Source organism: Eubalaena glacialis, chromosome 5, assembly GCF_028564815.1.
Source record: "Eubalaena glacialis isolate mEubGla1 chromosome 5, mEubGla1.1.hap2.+ XY, whole genome shotgun sequence".
Classification (NCBI taxonomy): domain Eukaryota; kingdom Metazoa; phylum Chordata; class Mammalia; order Artiodactyla; family Balaenidae; genus Eubalaena; species Eubalaena glacialis.
The window spans coordinates 39,970,751-39,991,817 of NC_083720.1; positions in this window are offsets into that span (position 1 = coordinate 39,970,751).

Consider the following 21,067-nt stretch of genomic DNA (forward strand, 5'->3'; position numbering starts at 1 on the left):
TTTCCCTTCCAGGCTAGGGTAAGGGGCACGATATAGCCAAACACATGTATTGATTACACCAAAAATCTTGGCTGTAAATTCCAGTTTTGCCATTTTGATGGTTGTTTGATCTTGGACAAAAGACTCTGGCTTATGTCACCTAAACTCATCTATCATTCATCTATGACTCTAACTCATGGTGTTCTTGAAGAAAACAAGAAGTCTGCAGAATGCATAGAACATTGGGATTTGCTTATATTCTTCCCTGTCCCTCATCCCTAGCATAGGACAGGCTCTCACATAATAAAGTTCAGGATGTGTGGATGCCCAGAGAAATACCCAAAGAAATGTTTTGTCTTTTTTTCTGCTGCTTTCATATGTTTTATTCTTTGACTTATTTCAAGCTGTTTCATGTGATCTTATTGGCCATTCTCTCCTTCCGCTTTTCATTCCGCACACATTTTCTTTCTGCACCTACTAAGTGTTAAGCATGGTGCTATATACTGTGAATATGGAGAGAAATGGGTCTGTCTCTAACCTTTGGCATAGTATGGGATGGCGGAAGGGGGCAAACCATCCCAAGCATTCTAAAAGCACTTGGTGAGCAAATAATAAGGATATGCTTTGGGTAATTCAGCCCTAGAGAAGGAGCTCTTAACACAATTTAAGGAGGTCACAGAGGTTTCTTGGAGAAGACGCTGATGGAACACACCTCCAAAGATGAGTATGCAAGATTAGGCAATGTAGAAACATTTTATTTCTTGAGAAAAAAGCAAATGGCCAAAGGCAAAGCGATGATTATATTGGTGGTGTTGGAATATAGAGGGGGAGGTTGTTAGTGATACAGACGAGGTAGGCTGGGGTGGATTATAAAGGCTTTTGTATTCCCAAATGTTGAGAGCCTGTTATGTGCCAGGCACCCTTCAAGAAATTAAGGATCCAGCGATGGATGTGGCAGATGAGTTCTCTCTTGTAGTTTACACTGGAGTAGGAGGAGGCAGACAGCAAAGGATAAGCCTAAACTTAGGCGATATTTTGAGATTGTAATTACTATATGAGAAATACAGAGGGCAATGTCAAGAAGGTGACAGGCATTGGGGAAAGAGTATTTTAGAAAGGACACATGAGGACAGTTTCTCTGGGAAGGTGACAAGAAACCTGACAGGTGTAGAGAAGTCATCCACCCGAAGAACTGAGGGAAGGGCATGCATGGAAGAGGGAACAGAATGTGCAAAGGCTATGAGGTGGGTTGGAAAAGAGCTTGGTGTACATGAGAAACAGAAAGAAGATGAGCAAGTGTGGAACTTGGAGGTTCAGAGGAGTGAGATTAGAAAGGCAGGTGGTGGTGAAATGTTTCCAAGCCTTGTGAAATCAGCAAGGACTTCAGGTTTTGGTCTGAGTGTGTGACGGCAAGCCTTGGGGGTATTTTAAGCAGGGGAGTGACACAGTCTTAGGAACATTTTTAAAAGATCACTATCACTATGCGAGTTCCTTGGAGAAGCACTGTTGGGAAAAGTGTGGACCAAGGGAGCCCAGGTATGATGGTTTAGCTGTTGTCCAGGTAAGAGGTGATAAAGGCTTGGACTTTATCCTTTTACTGGGCTGCTCTGTGAAAGGTGAAATGTGGTTGTGAGACAGTTGTGACCACTATCTCTCTCCAGTCTGCATGAAGAGTAAGGATGAGAAGAAAATAAGTACACTGTTAGAACAAGACAAGAAAGAATCTCTAGTATCTGACTTTATTTCAGTACACTGCCAGGTTGCAATGATCTTGCTACATTAGACAGACAGCCAGTTGGACAGGCAATATCACATTTTCAATAGATAAGCTGGAATACTGAGAATTCAGATAACTTTTGTCAAGGTCACCCATCTAGCATGTGGATTAACTCAAAATTGAACCAAGTTTGGACTCTTCTTAAGACCTCATGGTCCCCTAGTGGGACATAACACATCACAGATCAGTAAGACTAGTTCTTTAAAAATCCTTAAATATTAATTCCACTCAGCAATCCCTCCAAAGGCCAATGGTGAGTAGTTTTAAGGGTTTGTGACCAGAGCAGGTGAATTCAGATGTGCCACATGTAGCCTGTCACTGCATCTCTTCTTGTAATCTCATCAAAATGTAAGTTATTTAATTAAGGAAAGAGAAGATTGTCAGTGCATAGTGGCGCTCAGTTTGGAAGAGGAAAAATGGTAAAGTTTCAAAGTTCTGGCTTAGCATGTCTCTACAAATGATAATGCTTAATAAAGAAAAAGCTACCGCATTTTGGTAAGATCATCAACTCACTAGGCAATTGGGTAACTTATTTTGATGTAACATTTTTGTTTTCAGATGTCCTAAAAAAACAAAAATCTGAGGTGGGGAGTAGGAATAGCAGTGCTACTCTCTGGGAGAGTATTGTAAATGTGCACGTAGGTTCCAAGCAGCTTTTTCCTGAGATTTAGAATGCTCACTTTAACAATTCTCATGACTTTGAATCTGGGTAAAGCCAAATTTGATATTGAGCATGCTAGGTCTGTCTTTTATATAAAAGACTAGTGTGTTTATTTGGCATACCTACTAACATCCTGAAATGTCAACTTTTAAAAATATCATGTCATAATATTATTGAAGACGTTCTTTTTGAAAAAAAAGTGATATTATTGTTTCTATTTGCCATGGTTGAAATAGAAAATAAATCAGAAATTTGTTATAAAGTTCCCAATTTAAGACTCTTAAATTACTCTGTATCTGGTGAAGGATGTTCACACATAGAGGTGAATGTCACATTGACCTCATCCAGGTTAGGGAACATGACCTACAGTGCTTTTCAAGCTCAATAAGAGTATTGCACAAGTAGAGATGATTCTACTATAAGGAAGAAAAAGAGAACAGAACACTTTAATAAAGATTTCCCTATTCAGAATATATATATATATACACACACACACACATACATATGCTACACATATTATTTATTTTTATATTCCACTTTATTATGACAGCATCTGCACCTGTTCCTGAATAAAGGCACAACTCTGGAGAAATACTGTTATGAAGCAAGTTAAAATACAAGTAAGGCTTTTCTTGTTATTTAAACGAAACTACCACCCACACAACGAATAAAGCTGAATAAAATATTTCACAAATTTCTATAAAACCATCTAAAAGCTGACAAGATATTAATGAATTATCAGGATCAACTCAAGGAAAACTGGAAACCTAACAAGCTAAGACATCTCCCAAGCCACTTTTCTGCTAACTTTTACAATCCACAGAAGAACACCCTCTTCTGTGGCCTGTGGAGTGTGGGGCACGGAATTCAAACCCTGGGTCTGCACAAGGAGGGGACTGAGCAGGAACCCTCCCTTGGGGACCTGAGACCCAGGACTGTGCCCCAAAGTGAGGGTGGTCGGGCCGTGGGCCACCTTCCGGGGGATTACATTCTGGGATCCAGTCATAAAATGGGACCAGAAATTAATGAAATATATGAAAAGCATATGATAGAGGGTCAGTAAAGTTGAAAATCAGCAAAGACACATAAAATCATCTAAACTCTGGCGAGACTAATTAAGAAAACAGATGGCACAAATAACCAATATTAAGGATTTAAAAAGTCACTTTAGGACCTATAGACACTAAAAAATAATGATTTAAGAATACTTTTATAGCAATACATTTGAAAATTAGGAGGGATTAGACACATGTCTAGGAAATATAACTCTCCTGACATTGACCCAGATGTCAGAATTTTCCTGCACCCATCACAGACATTTAATTATTAACTGGGAATCTTCCTTTAGAGAAAAGTTCCAGTCTAGAAGCCTTCACCAGTAAATTCTATCAACCATCCAGGGAAGAAAGATTTCCAGCCAATCCTACATATATTTGGAGGTCTGTAATTTAACTGGCTGTATGACAATGAGTAACTCAGTAACTCACGAAAACTCTTTGGAATATAATTTTACTAAATTTATATATATATATATATATATATATATATATATATATATACACACACACACACACACATATAAAAGTGACATATATTGTTAAATATAATACATTTAATGTATTTAATATATATGTATATAATATAAATATATATATAAAAATATATTTATGCATAGTCCTGTGATGAGTATATTTCTTATATATTTATCTATGTAAATTTAAAACAAATATATATACATATTATACATACATATATATATAAAAGCAAGATAAAAAAACAGTAAACCAACTTTTTATAGCAATGTGTAAAAGGCATACTATATCATGATCAAATTGCTTTTTTTTTTTGATTGTTTCTTTTTTTTTTCAACATCTTTATTGGACTATAATTGCTTTACCATGGTGTGTTAGTTTCTGCTGTATAACGAAGGGAATCAGCTATACGTATACATATATCTCCATATCCCCTCCCTCTTGCTTTTATATCAGGAACTTAAATTTGTTTCAACATTAGAAAATTGATCAATTTAATTTTACCAATTTATTAAGTAATAGGAAAAAGTCATGTCATCTCAGTAGATGCATTAAAAATCTTTCATAAAATTAAAATCCATTCATGGCAAATTTTTTTGACAAACTAAGAATAGTGTGGAATTTCTTCAATATGATAAAAACTATAGCAGGTATATTCAGTTAGTAAGATGTCCTCTGGGGAGGTAAAAAAATTATAATAATAATACATTTTTTAAAAAGCAAAAATATTGGAAAGAAAAAAATAAGGTGGTATTATTTGCATATTATATGATTATGTGTGTAGAAAATCCAAAAGCATCTACAGTTAATTATAATTATTAACAAATATTTTAACATGATTTCTGAACACAAAGTCAATTTGTACTAAGAGCAGAAGAAAAAGATTAAATTAAAATAAAGCATTTACAAGATTACTATACCTCTGAAAAGAGTTAATTCCCCTGGATCAGCTCCCAGCAGCTATGGGTCTGAAGTCTGTGGGTGAAGACTTCAATATGGAGGCCTTGAGGACCTTTTTTGAAGCTCTGTATCTCTGAGGTCCTGATAGACTCAAGGCCCAATGTCTAAGCAGCCACAGCTAAAACCATTACTTATTGCTTGTCCTTATTCTCTTCTTACTCTATCTGCTCCCTCACTTCCCTTTCTTGGATCATTTCCCAAATAAAGTTCCTACACCCTCATCTTTATCTCAGCCTCTGCTTTGGTGGAAATGCCAAAATACCTGAGCACCAGGAAGCACATACAAGGGTGTATACATCAACACTGCTCATAATAGATTAAAACAGGAAACCAAACCAATGCTTTCCAACAGTGGGATGCATATATAACCTGGGGTGCATTTATTAAAGGCAATGTTACCCAGCAAAGGAGAAAGATTTTTCCAACCATGTGAATCTTGCAAACAAATTTTGGGAAATAAAGGCAGGACATTAAGAAAAGAATACATATGGTGCTATTTCATTTATATAAAATTAGAAAGCAAGTGAAACTAAACTGTATTTTTAGGGATGTATATAGGTAGTAAAACTATGAAGGAAATCAGAACGTGATGATCAGAGACACTACAATAGTGCTCACTTCTGGAGAGAGAAAGATGACGGGAAAGAAAAGGCCTTGGGACTTTGTGATGCTGGTCGTAACCTACTGAATAATGGCTTCATGGTTACATGGCAGTTCACTTCAGAATTATTGATCAGATTGCAAAATTATTTTATGGTATTTTTTCTACATGCATTATATTTTACAATGTAATAGGTTAACAAACACAATAAATCAGGAGAACCAAGGCCAGGAAAAAGAGGTAATACAGATTCTTAGCTGCTTTAAGCGGGAGTCAAATATGGAATTATTTTGTTCAGCTGAGCAAACAATGATTTTGTTTTTGAAATGATTACAGTGGCTTTGAAGTTATTTGACTGGACTGCAGGTACGATTTCCAGTAATCTTGGCAGTGATGCTATTAGGTGAGTGTAATGATTTCCATTTAATGAATGAGGAAACTAAGTCATTGAGAGGTTATCTAATAGCCCAAAGGCCAACTAGCAAGCAAGTGGAAAAGAAGTAATTAAAACCCAAAATGACTTCAACACATAAATTTTCAAGCTTACCTGGGTAGCACTGAATTTGTGTCCTGTTTCAAGAATCCCAACAGCCTGCATTAGTTTTTACCACCTCCCTCTCCCAGCCTAGCAGGTAACATGGAATTGTACAAAGTAAAGCCTGCCTGTGAGTATTAAAGTAGAGGAAAAAATCCTTGTGAAATGCCACACCCACAAGTAGGAGGCCTGCTCTCACCTCCTTATAAACCTAGTAACTTGGATTATTCCCTAGGAATCAGCCACAGAGGAAGGTCAATTACCATCCCTCCGGTCTAAAACTGTTCCAAGCATCCTTGTCATTAGCGCTTTCTAAGAAAAACCATCATCAGCTATATCGGTCGTAAGAGTTTCTAAATAGAAGCTTCAACACATGCTTGTATTCATGATTTTATGTGACATAGACACAGACTAGGATTTTACGATAGGAATGTGTACAGAAGACTGGAAGACTGGATACTTGAACTGATTCTTTGTTATTTAATGGATTTGTCTATAACTCACAAATAATTTAAACTGTTTAATAAATTTGTCTATAACCACAAACATGTTTAGAAGAGAAGGGAGGGGTTGTTAGATAGCTATATATAATATACATCAGTGCCTTAGGAACGCAAGAAAAACAGTTTTTTTTAAAAAATAGAATCATATAATTTGTGAGAATTCTGTTTGTAACTACTGTTCCCAACTCATTATATATATATGTATATATAAGCTCATATATATAGAAAAAAATATATATATATATAGTTGACCCTTGAACGACCTGGATTTCAACTGCATGGGTCCACTTACACACAGATTTTTTAAAAATAAATACATACCATGGTACTACATAATCTGTGGTTGGTTGAATCTTTGGATGTGAAACTGCAGATATGGAGGGCAGACTGCGAAGTTATATGTGGATTTTTCATTGGGCAGGGTGGCACCTCTAGCTCTCCTGCATTGTTCAAGGGTCAACTGCGTATAGATAGATAGATAGCATTCTACCTGGCAATTTGCCAACAATGTTTTATTCAATCAGAATAATGCTAAAAGCTATGAAATATTGTTTTTAATTTAACACATATGAAATTATTTGTAAAGGATTTTGGTAAGTTGCCATGGTCATACAGTTGCTTAAGTTAAAGAAAAGAACAAAACCTCCAAATCTGAGTCTTTCCAAGTCTATGGCTTTTCCAGGAGGGTGAAGAAAGGTAACATATACAAGTTCTTAGATTCCAACCATGATATTCTTCTATTTAAACAACTACATTTATCGTTTTCTGTATTTTAAACTTTGTCCATCATAATTTCTTTAAATCATACAGCCAAAAGCCAATACAGATTAGCACACTTAGATATTGTCTGGAAGGTGTATCCTAAACACCAGGATTAGACCAAATGATGGGTGATTACAAATGAATTATCTAGGTGCTTTATAGAATATAGATATGGAGTTCCCACTCCTGGAGATCCTGATTCTGTATAATAGGATGGGACTTGAGAATCTATATTTACAAAGGCTTCCCAGGAGATTCTGACCACAGCCAGATTTGAGAATCGTTATCCCAATGTCACTCTTTTATATCTTTCTACCAACACATTTTCTCTTCGTTTACCCAATTAGCACCTCCACTGCTTTGCTCCTGCTCTGTCCTTGGCCTTGAGAAAGGATTGTTTCCCTAATTTCTATAGAAATCTACATAGGACCCCTTGACATTGAGCCTCTAATGGCTCTTCCTGCACCTACCTTGAACTACCTGTAGACCCTGTCACTGGTTAGCCTTAATTCACTTTGGCAGAGCCCCTTCCCAGTTTGCCTCCAACCTACCTGAAAAGAAAATTCTATTTCTCTGGAAGAAATCTTATCAAGAAGTGGACATCCTATGCTTGCGCTTTGTTTATATAAGCAAACTTATGCAACAATCTATTTCAAATGGGGGCAGCAACTACTGGATTCTACGGAGGATATAGGAATTGCTCCACCTGCTGTGTAGGAAATTTGGGATTCAAACCCAGGCCTGTACAATCCCAAAGCTGGACTATTTCCATAATGTTTGACAGATAAAGGATAAAATATCTATCTATCCCCAACTATTCAGGTTAAGAAGGAGGTCATATAAATTTCCCAATGGATATAAGCAGGGTGACAAAAAATGTTTAACCACTGGAATGGCACAAATTGTGACTGAGCAGAACAGACACTGGCTGAAATGGTCAACATGGCGTTACCAGTGTGAGCCTCCATTGGACATCGGCCTTGGATATAAGTACTTTTTCTAAATAAGAAATCATAAAATGTGGAACAGTTCATGTAAGTGCAAAAAAAGATCACGCGGTAGCAGAAGAATTGATATTATTAGTTTTCTTTTCTTTCAGTCCTTATTTTTACTCTCTGTTCTAATGTTAAATAAATCAATTTTCTGCTTGGTTTTTGAAGTTAGAGTGTGTACCTTGCTTGATTTGATCATGTGCCTTGGGATTGGAGCTCAAAAATCACAGAAGTTACCTATTCTAAAGAAATACAGTTTGTTCTTACTTTGAAATTAATTTCATGGATTCATAATCTCTTGATTGTCAGACCAGAAAGAGAATTATTTTAAAAATGAAGGGATGGGGCAGAGAAGCCAAGGGCTCAAGATCCCAATTAACTCACTAAATAGTGAGGTGGCCAGGCCTAGACACCAGGTCTGCTGACTTGCCACAATTTGCTACTGGTTTAACAGAGAGATCATGCTTTTATTTATTTATTTATTTATTTATCCAGTCTAGTCATTAATTTTCAAACTAATCTAGAGTACTTTCCCATCACATTTTCTAGACAGTGGCAATTTAACATGTTTGGTTTTTATTTTCCCTCAGTAAGAATCTCTCTGCATCTGAAATGTGCGTGCTGAAAAAAATAACATAATTAGTTATCTCTGCATTATTCAGATCTTCAACCGCTGGAAAATTCTGTTCACCAAGGGAAATAATCAAACGATTCATTAATAGAAAATAAATAATGAATACAATGTAAAACAAATTCACATACATTAGAGAAAAATTTGGAAAAATTAGTTTTTGAGTTCCAAATACTGTTCTCCATGGGTGAAATGACAAAGGGTCCTTCTAGGTAGAACCATGCCTCTGTATAGAGAAGTTATCCCTAGAGATCTCCAGGATTCTAACAAAACTAATAGTGGCAGCAATGAGCACAGACAACACTATTACAAGATAACAACAAATATCAAGTTCTGAAGTTTCTTTATCTAGGTGATTTCAACATGTCCTTGATCATTCCCTGACCTCCTGAGACTGATTTAGATGTCCTACCTTCCTTCATCTGTAGCATGGCACACATCCCTACATGGTACTTCCAGCAATGGAATGGAATGCTCTCATATATTGTTTGTATTCCATGATGGACTTGAATATAGGAGCTACATGTAATGGATCTTTGTGACAGAGTGTCTAATTCATATTAGGTGCTCAATAAATGTTTGTTGAGTAAAGGAACAACAAAATAAATAATCAATAAATGGTCAACTTAGAGAAACTCAACTTCAAATGGACCATCCATTTGAAGGTCCCTATCCCATTTCAGCACCTGAAACTATTAAAACAGGTGTTTTCTTTCCTGATTATTCATTGTAACAATAATATAAAACTGAAGCTGCAGAATTATCATATACAAAGAGGGTGCATGAGATCTCAACCAAAACACACCACCAACATTTTTTTTTAAAGCCTAAACCATACAAAGAGAGAAAAGTGATTCCCTTCTGCATCATTAGAGCATCTGGATTCAGCCACCAATGAGCCAAAGGTTCCACTGGGTTTTTCAATTACAGGAGATAAAAATTTCCTTTGGGCTTAAACCAGTTTGAGCTGTGTTTCTGTTCTGTCACTTACAACCCAAAGAATCTTGATTAACATAAAGAAACATCAAGGATGGGAACCTGGCTAAGAGTTGAGTATATTCCTCCTTCCAGAGTTGAGCTTTGTGCAATACAGAACTCACTATTTAATGGACTGTAGAGATGCCTGAGGTAAAGAAAGCAACAAGGGAGTCTCTGTACCTGGGGCTCATTGCCTGGCAGGGAATCCAGCCCTGAGTGTGTCTATAATACAATGAAACAAAGGCATGAGACAGTGCTTCACAAACTTAAGTCACCACTATTTCATTTGGAGACTTTTTTGACATTTTCACCAGTCAATCTTATAATTATTTGCTTGTTAAATTTTTATACCATTTTAATTATACAGCATTTATGAATAATACATGCTATCATTTACTGGATACATCATATCATTTCTATTGCATTAAGATAAATGTACATAAGTAGTGAAATAAAAATGGGGTCTGTCCATGTGTCAACTAAAATCTTGTCACCTAAACGAGTGTTAGGCATCTTAAACTCATTGAAAAATTAATATCAAGGATGCACATATAAGATTCCATAGGAGTACAAAGAGAAGGTGATGGGGATACACTCTGAGCACATTTGCACTTTGAAACAATCACGCTGGCAGAAGAGGGACAGGCGGTTTGCAGGAATGAGTCAGGCTGTGATTTCTCTTAAGAAGCTACTGAAAATACTTGTGAGAATTGATCAGTGACTCTTCTAAGATAGCATTAGTGGGAATGGATCAGGAGGGGCAGATATGAGAGGTATTTAAAGGCTAGAATTATCAAGATTTGGTGCCTGTTTCGAGTGAAATGAACACACAGGAAGAGTTTGGTTAATTAGGATAAGGCTTGTGTGCCATTTACCAGGGCAGGAGATCAGAAGGAAGAGAAAGCATAGGGGTGAATCAGGGGAAATTAAAAATGGTTTCTGGGGACAAAGAGCTTGACTGACTTATGGTCCAGCAGGTGGAAAGCCTTACAGACAATACAGTCTGGATTCCTGAAAATACTGTTTACAAAACCAGAACTTCAATGGCAATGAGCACATTGTAAAAAAGGCTTAACCACACTATTTTTAAAATGCAAATTAAAGGGGCACTTTTAAAATCAGTAATTTTTAAAATTAAAATTCTCCAGTTCAGCAAAAGTGAAAGAAGATGGGCACTCTCACAAATGTCCGGTAGGAGTTTAAATTGGTTTAACCTTTCAGTAATGCATTTTGGCAGGGTATACCCAAAGCTGTACAGGTAAGCATGCTTTTTGACCTGCCATATACACATCTAGGAATTTATTCTAAGGAAACTGCAAGCTATATATGCCAAAAAAAAATTATTATTTAGGAACCATTTCACAATTTACAATTGTAAGCAATTAAAATTTTCAAATTGATCAAAAAAGCAGTTAAGCCAACTGTGGTACATTTCTCTAATGAAATAATATACAATATTAAAATAATAAATGATGTGAGAAAATGTACATATTATTTAGTAAATTAAAAGAATATCCATGTTTTAGAACATTGTAGCAATTATGATCTCTACCTTTGCAAAAGATACGTGTTTTCACCAAAATCTTAATATAGTTTGTCTATGGGGAATAAACAATAAAAATGTTCCTGGTTTGTAATCATAAAAAATATGAAAATAGAAAATACATACACACATATCTAAGAGAACAAAGTGTTTCTGGGACTGTGGTAGAACCTGGTTCAGTCTGATCTTCCGCTGGTTGAGACCAATCCCTATTCTTGGCGGGATACTCAAGATAACACGGCAGGCCAGAAATCTTTCCACCCTTCACTGTCCTGAAGGACAAGGCCCCGGCTGGGGGTTGGACTTCTGGTAATGATTAAATTCTGAAACTGGGTTCTAAAAAAGTACTTATTTCCACTCTGTTTCATCCCTTATCCTATTTATCATCTTAGTCCTAGATAACATGTAACAATAGTAATATGATAATCGTTGATAATAACAATTCTGCAACCATTATATTATTAAAATAACTGTAATTAATAATTGCTTACTATCATAATCCTTTTGATTTTAAAGCCCTGTCTAGTTTAAAAAGCACTGTCATGTGCATCATGTCAGTTAGTCCCCATAGAAATAATGCAAATCACGTTTATTAGGCCATTTTAGATCTGCAAACTGAGAAGTGAATAACTTGCTCAAAGACATCTTGTAATAATTGGCACAATTTCTTCTGCCTGTGATCTTCAGACATGGATTCTGGAGCTTTTCTTCTTATCAGCTGTGTGATCCCAGGAAAGTTCCTGAACCTCTCTGCCTCAGTTTTTCATCTGTAAAATGGGTATAATAATATTTGCTGTGTTGTAGGTTTATTGTGAGGAAAGAGAAACAGACCAGCATGACAAGGTAGAGATCTATTTTTAGAGCAGATCCTTCTTATTAGAATTCTGCTGGCTTTTTTTTTTTTTAACATCTTTATTGGCGTATAATTGCTTTACAATGGTGTGTTAGTTTCTGCTTTATAACAAAGTGAATCAGTTATACATATACATATGTTCCCATATCTCTTCCCTCTTGCATCTCCCTCCCTCCCACCCTCCCTATCCCACCCCTCTAGGTGGTCACAAACCACCAAGCTGATCTCCCTGTGCTATGTGGCTGCTTCCCACTAGCTATCTATTTTACGTTTGGTAGAGTATATATGTCCATGCCACTCTCTCACTTTGTCCCAGCTTACCCTTCCCCCTCCCCGTATCCTCAAGTCCATTCTCTAGTAGGTCTGTGTCTTTATTTGAGAATAAGAGAACAGGTCTCCTTTTGGACACCCTGCTGGATCAAGACTGTCCTGGCACATGGGAGCACAGGGCAACCTGATGTCTCTGTGGCTCTTCACTCTGCCCTGAGGCAGTGTTCCCTCTGTCATAGAACTCAGAGTGCTGTGCAGTACTGGTTTGTTTGCCGTTCTTTCTCCTTCCTCCAGTGGAATGTGAGTAACTGGATGGTTGGGCTTATGCCTCCACCTCTGTCCCCTTGCTGCTAAGAGGGATCCTGGCACATCGCAGGCTCCACGTTAATAGTTCTTGAATGAGACACTGTTCTGTTGAGTAGATGCAGATTTGCTGTAGGCAGTTGGAGACAGTAAAGTGACAATAACATGAAAGGGGCCCGGCCAGTTTAGGTGTTTCTCCTCAAAAAAGCCTGAAGGAGTCACATACAGACATAGATCTGTAAATAAATGACTACATTTAGATAACATATTTATGTGTTTGGAAATTTGGTAAAGAAAGAAAAGTACAAAAGAAAAATGTTTTCCAGCCATCCAGGTTTATCTTCTTCACTATTATACCTACCATTTATTGAGAAGTTATATATAATATGTAAAATATATATAATAAAACTATATAAAATATATAATTAAATAATATATGCATATGTACATATATCTATACACACACATATATACACACAGGCTCTGTTCTAAATATTTCTGTATATTAAATTATTTAATCCTCACCAATCTGTGTTATAGGTTCTATTATTATGCCCATTTTACAGATGAAGAAACTGAAACAGAGTGTAGCTAAATTTAGGGTGCTGAACATTTAGGTCACACAGCATTCTGCTTTCTATATTGTGTGTGTGTGTATGAAACAAGCAATATAAACATGGATTTTCTTTAAAATGTACCATTTATTTATTTACTCAAAAATTTTTAAATTTAAATGTTTAAATAGTTAGCACCATGTGCCAAATATCATTCTAAGTGGTAGGGATAGAGAGAAAAATGAGAAAAACACAAAGCCCAGGTCATTTTGTACAGAGAGTGGTGAGTAGAGTAGAGGGGTGAAGTGGTAGATTCTAGAGCCAGACTGTCCAAGGGCAAGTCTTGGCTGTGGTGCTTACTCACTCTGGGATCTCCAGCAGGTAACTTAGTCTTTCTGTGCCTCAGTTTTTTTCATCTGTATAATGGGGACAAGAATGGCACCTACCTTTAAGGGCTGTACTGAATCTTAAATCAGTAGACACACTTGGAGTTCTTGAACAGAGAACCCAGGCACATAGTCAGGGTTATATATGTGATTTTACCTTCTAGAGAGAGAGAGAGACAATAAATACTTACACAAATCAATGTAACATTGAAAAGTGCTATGGAAAGAATTAAAGCAAGGTGATACCACAGAAAATGCTTGGGTGGCTAATTTAGATGTGTGCTCAGGGCAGGACACTAGTGCTCCAATATGAATGGCAACAAGGAAAAGTCATGGATCCCAAGTAGAAAGAAAAACATTTTGTAACTCTGTGTAGTGACAGATGTTAACTAGACTTATTGTCATGATTGTTTCACAATATATACACATATTGAATCATTATACTGTACATCTGAAACTAATGTAATATGTCAATTGTACCTCAATAATTTCTTTTAAATTTCTTTCTCTCATACCCACAAACCCAGTCTCTTTTCCCTCCCCCATGGTTAATGACTAGCATGAATTTGGTATAACTGGTGTGTAGCTTTCAAGTTCATTCTTAAAAAATGGATTATGCAATATTTCATAAGTATGAAATCTTTATGAAGGCTAACATTATAAATATATGTGTGTGTAACCACCTCTTAACCACCTTTTATTAAGAAATAAAACCTTCCTTCCCAGGAAGGCATAACCCATCAATATGAGGTGTCATTTTCTATCCGTTTTTAAAACAGTATAATGGTTTACACTGTTTAGAACTTTAAATATCGTCCTGAATTTTACTCTATAGCTTGGCTTTTTCACTCAAAATTTTGTCTTTGAGATTAATTCATTGTATGCATATAGATCTAATTAATTATTTTACTGCTATATAGACACTTTCGTGTCTATTCCACAATTTTTGCTCTGTTTTCATATAGATGGGTATTTGAGTTTATTACAAACAACATAGACAAGGGCATTCTAGTATATGTCTTTTCTGATACACAAAGCAAAGTTTATCTAGGAGTGACATTGCTGAGTCATGGTATACTTGCATCTTAAACTGTTATAGACAATACTGAATTGCTTTCCAAAGCAATTGTACCAGTTTACACTCCTACCACTAGTGTATGAGGGTTCCCATTGTTCCACAGCCCTGCCCAACCTTTCAATTTTTAGACTTTTAAATGTTTTGCCAATTTAGGAGGAGTGAAATGGTATCTCATTGTGAGTTTTAGGTTGTTTTTCCCAGATTACTAATGATGTTGATCATCTTTGCTTTATTTTTTTTTGTTGATGTGTTTTCATTTTTCAGCACAATATCTGTTCATGTCTTTGGCCATTTTTCTATTAGGTAGCTTGCTTTGTTTTTCTTACTGGTTCCAGGAATTCTTTATAAAGCTTATATGTGTGATAAATAACTATTTTGTGTCTTTTTTTCTCCACTATTTTTGTGAATGGTGTATTTTGGTATAGTAAGCTTTTATTAATTAGGTAATTAATTTTTTACTGTTTCATGCATTATAATATTTACTTACAAAGTCTTACTGGCATAAAAATACTATACTTTTTTCCTTAAAAACGTGAAAATTTTTCCTTCATTACAGCTAAGAAGAATTATTTTTCTTTTTCTTTTACTCACCCCCAAGGACAAGTCATACTGGCATTGAGGCTGGATTTTTTTCTCACCTCTAAGTTCACTGAGGATGTGGCCCCATGAAGTCCTAGGCTGATGCAGCCTTTCTCTTTCAGCTGCTCACTTTTTGCAGGCCCAAAGCCCGGTCTCTGTCCCCAGTGTATATTGTATTCAATAGAAGCCTCAAAATTACCGGGGATTAGACAATGATTTGGGGCAGCTACCAACTTCCCTGATAAATCATAACTCAGGATTCAAGATTCCGACTTCATTTTGAGCCCTAAGAATTTCCAAAATTTTGAGTCTTGTTTATTTAAACAGGTTTTTAAAATACTTTTTTCCTTATAATATATGTATATTTCACACAAAAAAAGTTCTTTTTTTTCTTTTTCTTTTTTTTCTTATCAGGTGGCATTTTTTTTCTTTTTGAAGATATCTAGATCATCATTTTATTAGGAACAGAGATCTTATGGCTATTTTTTTTAACCTTTAACTATATGTGTGATAGAAAATATGCAGTTTATTTATTTACTTGCTTATTTAACTTTTAGGAAATGCTTTTTCATTAGACATAGATTTTTAGGATATGTCTATTTATGAATGTAGTTCATTTCTTTGATACGTATTATTTTATTTTATTAAATTAATCCCCAAATGTGAAATCTTAGTGTAAACACTTATATGGAAAACAAGAGACTCCTTTAAAGATGTAAACTAAAATATTAGAATAAAAAATTTTTCAGGGACTTCGCTGGTGGTCCAGTGGTAAAGAATCCGTCTTCCAATGCAGGGGATGTGGGTTCGATCCCTAATCAGGGAACTAAGATTCCACATGCTGTGGGACAACTAAGCCCACACGCCGCAAACTAAAGAGCCCACACCACAACTAGAGAGAGAAAACCCACATGCCACAACTAGAGAGAAGTCCAAGCGCCATAACTAGAGAGAAGCCCTCATGCCACAACAAAAATCCCGCATGCTGAAACTAAGACCTGACACAGCCAAAAAAATAAAGAAAATAAATAATTAAAAAAAATTTTTTTCGGTGTCTCTTCTCTTAGATCTATACACCTACATGGAGGAAAGTTTCCACATTGTGAAAAAATAAACAAACATTGTTTCAGTGTATTTCTGGTGTTAATAACAAGCCCCTCACCCTCATTAAATCATCAGTCATGTTTCCTTACTGTGTTTCTTCATTATTCCCAATCTCCAAGTCCATTGCCCCAGGCTGTTCCAGGCTAGTCCTCGTCAAACTCTTCACCCTATCAGAACAGATACATCAAATGTGCAGCCTGTATCCTGTGGTGCCCTTTGACCCAAACAGCTCATGCAAGGATGTTCTGGGTATGGGTGCAGGATTTCTACCTGCATTATTATCATCACCAAAACTAAAATTGCTATCATTTTATTTAGCACCTACATTGTGTCAGATGGCATACTGATACAATACTAATTGACATTGTAAAAGAAAAAGGTTTTTAATTCCATCTTATAGATTAAAAAACCCCTGAAACTCAGCAAGGTTAGAGAGCCTCTCCAAACTACAATGCAGAGTCTGGGTTTGTATTCAGCCCTTTGTGACATTTAATGTGACATTGCCCACCACAAGGAGCAATCTACAGGACCCAATTGCTATGGCATATCCTAGTCAAATACGATATTTTCCCAATCATTCTGCCTGAGATTTCTCTGAGATATTTTTTAAAGGACTGAGAAATTCTGCTTTGCTGACTCAGTCTTCACTGGTTGTACTTTCAGTGTTGTGTCCATTTAGCTGATGCTGCATTACAACTGCCCCAAAACCAGAAATGTGAAACAATAGTCATTTTATCTATCTTATAATACTGTGGGCTGGATGTTTCTTCTGGTCTGATCTCTGCTGGATTCTCTCATGCATTGGTGGTCAGCTGTGAGACCAGCTGGTTTCAGGACTGGGGATGGTCTCACTGGTGTATCTGGCAGCTGGTTGGCTGTCAGTGGGATGCTTTGGTTCTCCTCCACATGGGTCCCATAGGCTAGCTTGGGCTCTTTCATATGGCAATCTTAGGATTCCAAGAACAGCAAGTGGGCAAGCCCTACTCACTAGTGCTTGGAAACTTCTGCTTGAGGCATTTGATAATACCCCATTTGCCAAAGCAAGTCACATGACCAAGTCAATTTCACAGGATGGAGGAATACACTCTACTCTGTCACATAGCAAAGCGGGGTACATTCAGGCACAGGGAGATTTTGTAGCCACTTTACGATCTATCACAACTATTATTTGCTATTTTTGTTTTTATTTGCTATTTCACACATTCTGGAAATAATGAAGTTATGACAGACTTTTCATGTGAGCATGCCTTCTGCGAAAATTCTACGACTGCTTTCTGCAAAATGTCTCATGTGGGAGTGGTACAAACCACCCTGGCTTCAGGTGGAAAAAGAACAGTTTCAGCACTTAGTGCTGATGGGAAATCTCAGCCTCATTATCCATAAACCATTTGTTTCCGGTGTCACCTCAGATGTCCCACCCGTCCATCCCATCCCCTGCTGGATATCTCAACTGGGATCGAAATTTCTCTGCTGTCCATCTCGTGATCCTGTGGTTTTACTGACTTATACTCACTTAGGTGGGCACTGCCTTAGAGTTGGAATTAACATCGTCTCTAATTCTCTGGTAATAAAGTTAAAATAATAGCCTCTAAACAGGGTATATATTTTTAATTAAGATACTTTCTTGATTATTCTGAATTCTGATATATGTAACTCCTTATTAAACCAGAATCTCTCATGCTTCATTTATAAAAAACACACACATACACACACACACACACACACACACACACACATCTACTATATATCTTCTAAATGATACCAGGAAATTTATATATATACACAGACATATTTCATCCACTCACACACAAGGAGACTGCATCTAAGAAGTTATTTATATAAATTGAATTAGAATCAAAGATACCGGTTTCAAATTCAGCTTTACCAATTAATGGCTGAGCAAACCTATCTAAACTTAAGGTATTTAATCTGAAAAACAATGCTAAGTTAATACATACCTCAAATGTTACTGTAAACATGAAATTAGATAATGTATCTGAGAAAACATTGTAAGGTCATGGGTAAGAACATTTATTAAAGTTAGTGTGTTTTAGTGGGAAACTGTAGAGCCCTGGGTTTGTAATCAGCTCAATCTCTAGCTGGAGTGAAACAGAGGGAGGAAAAGGAAGAAAAAAGGGATGTGTCACTAATTTTTAACTCTAAGGTCAACCGTACAAACACGTTTAGGTACAAACACGTTTAGGCACAAACACGTTTAGGCACATACAGCCTGGCAGACACTGGGACCACCAGTGCTATGGAAGTTGAATTTGGGATTAAGGGGACTTTTCCAAAAAGAAAAAAAGTTATTTTTGAAATAAATTTAAACATCTAATTTTCAGTGTTTGGACTAGAGTGCTTTCTTTCAAATATCTTCACAGTAAATTCCTAATCCTGCATTCCTTTAAGACAAGATTTTCATCCAGAGACTTGATAATGGGTCAGAAATTAGGCATGGGAGTATACCTGTGTTCATGTTTAATCACACACCTTCTTTCTTGTCTCATAAACCAAACTGGGTGGATAAGAAAAGACTCCCTCACGGGTATCCTGTGTCACGTTCCTTACACTGATTTCTGAGTTATTGTTGGATTCGAGCTTGCGAATGACCAGATAACCACCACCCCCCCATTCCATCTTTTGGATCTACCTAGCACAAATATTTTCTTGTTCATTAACGATTCATGAACATTTCCTCAAAGTACATTGAATTATTCATACACAAATAGATATTCAGGAACTCTGTAACTGCTAATGTTTAGCATGGCCTGATAGTGAAATATGCTTTGGTAGTTCAAGAATTGAAGTTAAAAAATATCTCCTACCTAAAAGGATGATTTGTGGAAGAAGAAGAAGAGTTTGGCTTTCTAGTAAACAACATCAGAGTGAAGATGATATCTTTGCCTCAGTCTGAAGAATATAAAATTTACTAATTTCTCTAATAGCTGATATACACATACAAATATACATGTTTATATAGACCCACATACATATATACATGTATGTATATATATCATGAATTTTGATAAATTTGACCAATTACTATATCTGTGTATGTTTCATTAAAACTAAAAATCAACACAAACAAAATTTAACCCTATTATCAAAGCAGCATCTCTCTACTCTTTTATGAGGAAGATGGGAACAAAGATGGTAAAGCTAGTAAGAGCAAGAGAAAACAATATTGCCTATACACACTACTCAAAAACTACTGTTCAGTCTTTTTTTTTTTTTGGCAAAAGCAGTCATTTAATAACTTCAGTTAAACTTTCAATGAACTTCAATTGAGAGCCTTCCTGAAGGCCTTTTCCTAAAGGAACCACACACAGTATCGTAAAACAGCTTTTGTCTTTTTTTTTTTTCTTTTCTTCTTTATTCTCTCTCTCTCTCTCTCTCTTTTTTTTTTTTTTTTTTTTGACTCTTTCCAGCAAAAGAGCAAATCAAGTGATTAGCATTCAGTGAAAGAGGAACCACCTTACCTGCAATTCATTTCTCAACACGATTATTTTTGTAATTAATTTTTTTAAGGGGGAAAACTATATTCTCAGTACCAACAATTGCATTGGAAAACTAATTATAGTTCCTCATTCTTTCAGTAATTTAAGTTGTGAGTTGTACTCATAAAATTATTTTCTGCCAGAAAAAAAGTGTTTCTAGCTGCATGCTTCATTTTCAGGGCAATAAATATAGAAAGATTGACTTCTCCTAATTTCTCCCAGAATGCCGTGAATTTAGATGCTCCAAGGAATTGGGCTGGTTGCATTCTTATTAAAACTAGGAAACATAATGAGGAATTTCACCAGCTACCTCGTGTTGACATAAGTCTCAGAAGCGGCAAGGGAAAAATGAATGTCACTGGTGCCTCATTTGAGGAATGCCACACAGTGTGTTGGGTCAAGTCTGCAGAGGGATGAAATACATCCCTCCAGAATGGAGGCATTCTCAGAGGACATCTTATCCTTTGTCAAGGGTCTCCACTGACATCATCTGTAAACGGCAGGATTATTCCTCTTGCAACTTAAAAAAAAAATAAAGCTGTGGCACTACAGGCATACTTGGTCCATTACTAAAACATACTTTGTCAAATTAGTCAAATTTTTTTGAATGAGACATACTTCCCTGAATCGAGCCTTCTGCCTCTATGACAGAATAAGTTTTTTCTACAATGATAAGCACCGTGGGAGCATACCTGTATGTATTAATAAATTCTGAGCAAAACAATGACTGCTTTCACAATCCAGGTGTTTCTGCTTTCTTTTAAGCATTTACTGAGGATATTTTGCATATAAGCCAAAAATTAATCTTTTAATCAACTTGTTAAAGAGGGATTTTATTCAATTCTACTAGAATTATTATTGTGTATGACAGTGAGGGAGCTGCTACTTATTGTCTATAATGATCCACGAATTGGGGATATATCTCATTTTTGGACATTTTTAAGACTATTTTTAAAGCAGTTTTAGGGTTATAATAAAATTGAGAGGAA